Genomic DNA, 6937 nt, shown 5'->3' on the forward strand with positions numbered 1-6937 from the left:
CGTCATCGTTTAACTCATCAGGTGCACCGGTGGGCTAAAACATTATGGACTGATAATTGTTTTTTTTTACCCTTCTATCTGGCAACAAAACTGACACCTTTTTACAAGGAGTCGTGTTTGCATAGACCACAATACCTGCAGTCATAATGCAAACAAAAACACAACTCTGATAATGTGCACTGTCCTTGAAGTTGATTGGTCCACACCCGAGACAGCTTTCCTTAGAGCCTAGTCTCACATGGGTTGGACCAGATGACGCCAAAAGGCGCAACCCATGTGAGACTAGGCTCTAAGGAAAGCTGTCTCGGGTGTGGACCAATCAACTTCAAGGACAGTGCACATTATCAGAGTTGTGTTTTACTGGTATAAACGAAGTGGACCAGACCACCAATAGATTAATCCGTCCGTCCGTCCGTCCGTCCGTGTATCAACATCGCCCCCTACTGCAAACACTTGGCATGACCCTGTCCGACAAGATGGCCGCCCGCTCCCCCTGCGATCTGTGAATTAAACAAGATGGCCGTCGCTTCCGGCGCCTCACGGCGAAACGTTTTGATCGACTGACTATGGGCGAACTCATTTATTCTGGTGGGTGAACAGTGGCGGGGAGGGGTGGAGGAGGAATTGATGATAAAAAACTTGCACCATCGCTACAGCTGCCGCGACGAGAGATGTGGGAGGAGAAGCGGCGACCGCTGCCTTGCAGGTGAGAGGTGCGTGTGTGTGTGCGCGCGTGTGTGTGCGTGCGTGTGTGCGCATGTGTGTGTGTATGTGTGTGTGTATGTGTGTGCGTGTGTATGCGCGTGTGTGTGTGTGTTTGCGTGCGTGCGTGTGTGTGCGTGTGTATGCGCGTGTGTATGCGCGTGTGTGTGTGTGTTTGCGTGCGTGCGTGTGTGTGCGTGTATATGCGCGTGTGTGTGTGCGTGTGTGTATGTGTGTGTGTATGTGTGTGTGTGTGCGTGTGTGTTTGCGTGTGTGTTTGCGTGCGTGCGTGTGTATGCGCGTGTGTGTGCGTGTCTGTGTGTGTGCGTGCGTGTGTGTATATGTGTGTCTGTGTGTGCGTGTGTGCGTGTGTGTATATGTGTGACTGTGTGCGTGTGTGTGCGTGCGTGTGTGCGTGTCCGGCCCACTCGTGCGGCGTGATGAATGGGCGCTATTGGGCTTCGGATCGTTATTCGCGGCGAACTGGAAGCGTAGCAACACAACTTCATTACGTGTGCGTGTGTGCATGTGTGTGTGCGTGCGGTGTGTGCGTGCGTGCGGTGTGTGCGTGCGTGCGGTGTGTGTGTGCGTGCGGTGTGTGTGTGCGTGCGGTGTGTGTGTACGTGTGTGTGTGTGCGGTGTGTGTGTGTGCGTGCGGTGTGTGTGTGCGTGTGTACGTGTATGTGCGTGTGTGTGTGCGCGTGTGTGTGCGGTCGATATCCCTGTACCGGTATTAGTATTATTCCTACCAGCCCACCCCGCAGGGTCCTGTTTGTTTGCATTATGACTGCAGGTATTGTGGTCTATGCAAACACGACTCCTTGTAAATAGGTGTCAGTTTTGTTGCCAGATAGAAGGGTAAAAAAACTATTATCATATTTTTACTGGCAAATGAGGTTCCAATCATTATGAACTGATTATGAACTGGTGAAATAAAATCGTTTAGTTTATTCTGCCTCTCTAAAATTACGTCAACAATAATGTAATTAAATTTCGATTTAAAGCTTTCATAAAAATAAAACATAATAAAATAATTATGTTTTATTTTTATTATTTTAACAGGACCCTGCGGGGTGGGCTGGTAGGAACGAATAACCAAATAATATAAACATAATGTATTATTACACTTGTTTAGCCAGGAAAGCCTCACTGAGTCAAAAGGTTTTTGTAGGGTCCTGCCAAGTGTTTGCAGTAGGGGTCGATGTTGATACACGGACGGACGGACGGACGGACGCATTAATCTATTGGTGATCTGATCTACTTCGTTCCTACCAGTATTACTTCCCTTCTACGTGACTTTACCGAAAGAACCAAGAAGATGAATCCCTGCAGTCACGAAAGCTTTAAATCGAAATTTAATGTTTTATTTTTATTATTTTATTATTTCCCTTCTACGTGACTTTACCGAAAGAACCAAGAAGATGAATCCCTGCAGTCACGAAAGCTTCAAATCGAAATTTAATTACATTATTGTTGACGTAATTTTAGAGAGCCAGAATAAACTAAATCGATGTTATTTCACAAGTTCATAATCAGTTCATAATGCTTTAGCCCACCGGTGGATCTGATTAGTTAAACGATGACGTCACCCTGCTGCTGCTACTGCTCTATTTAAGAGCCCTCACCATTCTGGCGAATTGCCCGCCGATGATGCTGGATGCAATTACCAGCGAAACGTCGTACTACTCAAAAATTGTAAATGTTGTGGTTTCACGCTTCAACACACCGGTGTGGGGCTAAAGCAGTGAACTATTTTGTCTTTTGTCAACGTGACACTTTTTTTACTGATTGGCCGTGTCGGGTGGTGGAGGGTTACGACACATTTATAAATAACGCGATCTAAACCCAAAAACGTTGATTATGAATAATATTGGTCACGAAAGCCTGCCAAGTGTTAAACGTATTTCACCAGGCCAAGGACCAGTGAGCGAGACAGCTCGTTTTCAGAAGCGACAAGGCCACACGTGATAGCTCGACGAAGTGGCTCATCGCCACGTGGACATTGATAGCAGCAGCCAAGTCGTCTACAACGCGCGTAGTGATGTCGAGTCTAAATGTGGAGGGAGAAACCGGAGGACCCGGAGAAAAATCCACGCGAGCACAGGGAGAGAGAGAGACGCTGACTTCAAGTATACAGCAGCAGGCATCGTCAGGGTCGGGATCGAACCCACGACCTCCTGTAGACCAGGCGAGGTAGTTAACATCTCATAGCCACCGTGATGATGATGAGAGAAAGAGACACGCAAACTCCAAATATACAGCAGCAGGCGTCAGGGTCGGGATCGAACCCACGACCTCCTGTAGACCAGGCGAGGTAGTTAACATCTCCTAGCCACAATGATGAGAGAGAAAGAGACACGCAAACTCCAAATATACAGCAGCAGGCGTCGTCAGTGTCGGGATCGAACCCACGACCTCCTGTAGACCAGGCGAGGTAGTTAACATCTCCTAGCCACCGTGATGATGATGAGAGAGAGACACGCAAACTCCAAATATACAGCAGCAGGCGTCAGGGTCGGGTTCGAACCCACGACCCCCTGCGTACCAGGCGAGGTAGTTAACATCTCCTAGCCACAATGATGATGTGAGAGAGACACGCAAACTTCAAATATACAGCAGCAGGCATCGTCAGTGTCGGGATCGAACCCACGACCTCCGCACACCAGGCGAGGTAGTCAACATCTCCTAGCCACTGTGATGATGATGATGAGAGAGAGAGACACGCAAACTCCAAACACACAGCAGGCGTCAGGGTCGGGATCGAACTCACGACCATCTGTATACCAGGCGAGCTAGTTAACATCTCCTAGCCACCGTGGCACCCAATCATAATAAAGGTATCCTGTTGCACATATTAAATATTAAAGTAACTCGTAAAGTTTTCTTTGATGATCAAAAACACACTGCATCAACAGGTGTGAAACATGTTAAATTGCGAAACTCACAAACAATCTGCATTTTAAATGCGTTACCGATTTTTTTTTTACATTTCCAGTAAACCCTCGCTCTGCGCGAGTTCTGGACTCGCGCGACCTATGGGGCCGTCCATAAATGACGTCACGCGATTTTGGACGATTTTTTTACCCCCCCCCCCCACTCGTCACACGGCGTCACAAAAAGTCAGACCCCCCCCCCTCAAATATGACGTCACAAAGCTCTGCCCCCCCCCCCCCCAAAACCATATTTCCATTTTGAAAATAAAACATGCTTCAAATCGATTTAAACTATTGCCATTGAAGTGCGTATTTAATGTGGCGCTGCACTCTGATGATGTAGATTGTAGGAGAAAACATTTATTAAAAAAGTATATTTAATACAGTAAAACGTGTTGTCTATATTTATTTAAAGTTGCGCATTTTTCCGTGACGTCACATTTCTCACCCCCCTCCACCCCTCGTCATACATCGTCACGAATGTCTGACCCCCCCCCCCCCCCCAGGTGCGTGACGTCATTTATGGAAGGCCCCTATGTACTACGCAGTGCCTACAGACCACCGACACTGGGGTGGTGGCACACAGAATGTTTCGATTTAAAGCTTTCGTGACTGCAGGGATTCATCTTCTTGGTTCTTTCGGTAAAGTCACGTAGAATGGAAATAATAAAATAGTAAAAATAAAACATAATAAAATATATTATTTAATAATAAAAATAAAACATCATAAAATATATTATTTTACTTTATTATGTTTCATTTTTATGATTTTATTATTTCCATTCTACGTAATAAAATATAATATTATTTTATTACGTTTTATTTTTATTATTTTATTATTTCCATTCTACGTGACTTTACCGAAAGAACCAAGAAGACACAGAATGTTGTTACATTTGTCACGGTCCGCTGCGGAGATGAGGCACGCGCCCTCGGCTGCCCGCCAAGTCGTCAGTCTCGCAGCGATTCAGCTCTCAACTCGCAACTGAGCGTTTGTATTTCGACTGAAAGCTTTCGTGACTGCAGGGAATTCACATTCCTGGTTCTTTCGGTAAAGTCACAAACTCTGTTTCTTCACCTGAGGGCGGCTGCTTGCGTTGTGGCCCAAACGTCGTGAGAGTTTTATTTTATGATGTTTTATTTTTATGATTTTATTATTTTCTTTCTATGTGACTTTACCGAAAGAACCAAGAATATGAGCGTTTGTACTTTATACGTAGTTAACAGTCCTGCCAAGTTGCGTTTTTGAAGAATACCACGTTATGGAAAATAATATCGACAAATAATCATTCGAATGTATCAGTGCGCATTTCATCCTCGGATTCCACTGGCAATCCATGAAAAGCAGGAAACAAACAACAGAACCAGCGGGCAACTGACTAAACTGAAGAGGCAAGGTCACTTTAACAAGATGGGATTTTTAAAGCAGACTTCTTAAATATTAATATAGCTACCGACTCCGTTACATCAAGTTCAAGTTCATTGATTAGGTATAGCCCTGTGAGCCATTCGGCTCTTGAATCGGGTGCAACCGCAACAAACAAAAAACAAAAATATGAACAAGAAAACATCTTAAAGTGACGATGTGACTGAGTGCAAACAGAAAAACCAAGAAAAGACAGCAAAATATTGCAGAAAAAAAAGCACCGTACACCAACGCTGTGTGCAAAAATCCCAGTGGGATGCAAGTCAAACAACAACAACAACCACAAGACAACTTAGATTAAGGCCATCAGTCTAACTCTGTACTACAACAAACACACATGGCCAAACCAAAAAACTTTTCGAAAATCACCAAAATAAAGCCATGAAAGCAATGAAACAGTGACCATCGCCTGTGGGTGCCACGCTAACAAAAGTCCGGTCGCCAACAGAGTGCTGAGCAGTTGTAGATCAGAATATCTCAAGGACCTTGATGGAATATATTAAATATATCAGTTCCTGCAAGTAATGTGGGGTGGTGAGCCCTTTGAAAACCTAATAGGTTAATAGCAGTATCTTAAAACAGTCTGCTGCCTCAGCAGCGGACCATGCTTTCCCACCTGATGACGGACGCTTTGTGTTGCGCCCGAAACGTCGTCGTTTATTTTATTTTCTACCCACGTGACTTTTACCGAAAGAACCAAAGAGTTTGGATTCCTGCAGTCACGAAAGCTTCCAATCAAGATCGCAGTGTCTTAAATTCCATTCTTTCTAGATTTGAAAATAAAAAGTTAATAAAAGTAATAATGGAAATAAAATAAAATAACAAATCACGACGTTTCGGAGGCAACGCAAGTCTCCGTCATCAGGTGGGACCGTCACAGCTAAAATTACTGCATCAAGTGTGGAAAATTCCAAAAGACCAGCCCTTAAATACAAGTTAAGGGGGGAGGGGCTTCTCTGAATGTGGTTGTGTTGAATGTGGTGTGATTTATTATTTTATTTTATTTCCATTATTACTTTTATTAACTCTTAAAATCCATTTCTCGATTTAAAGCTTCTTTCGTGACTGCAGGGATTCATCTTCTTGGTTCTTTCGGTAAAGTCACGTAGAAGGGAAATAATTAAATAATAAAATTTAAACATAATAAAATAATTCTCACGACGTTTCGGCCACAACGCAAGCAGGCGTCCTCAGGTGAAGAACAGGTCTGTCGGGGAGACAGCGTCTGAATGAAACTGTCTCCCCGACAGACCTGGTCTTCACCTGAGGACGGCTGCTTGCGTTGTGGCCGAAACGTCGTGAGAATTATTTTATTATGGTTTATTTTTATTATCTTAAATTCCACTCGGAATAAGACCGGTAGGCAATGAAGAGCTAGAGCTAGAGAGAGAGAGATAAGAGGACCGGTGTAAAGTTCCCACGGTGCACGTGGTTAGGAGATGCTCAGGGCTGTGATAGCCCCGCAAGAGGGAAGCAGCAGACGCAGCTGCGAGCAGAGGCTCACAGCTCTCCCATTGAAGGACGAGGCGCTGAGCCGAATGAAAGGTCCCTAGCGGGAGGACGTGATTGGGTTACGACTTACCGGTCTCATCACACGTGTCAGCCAAGGCCGTAGCCGTGGAGTCAACATTGCTGGGGGGACCAAATCTTGCAGGGGGTCTGGGGGATCCCAACCCAGAAAAAAAATCTAAATTTGAAAACTCATTTCCTGCCTAAAATATTAACAAAAATTCACTATCACATGGGATGGACTTTTTATGTATTTTTTACAATAATGTCTAATAGTGTATTGTATTACATTGCTCTGTTTTTTACTTTTTTTTTACCTTTTCTTGATTCATTGTATGTAATGGCAGAGATTAGGGATTGATAAAGT

Source organism: Lampetra planeri, unplaced genomic scaffold (genome assembly GCF_965212315.1).
Source record: "Lampetra planeri unplaced genomic scaffold, kcLamPlan1.2.h2 scaffold_175, whole genome shotgun sequence".
NCBI classification, from domain to species: Eukaryota; Metazoa; Chordata; class Hyperoartia; order Petromyzontiformes; family Petromyzontidae; genus Lampetra; species Lampetra planeri.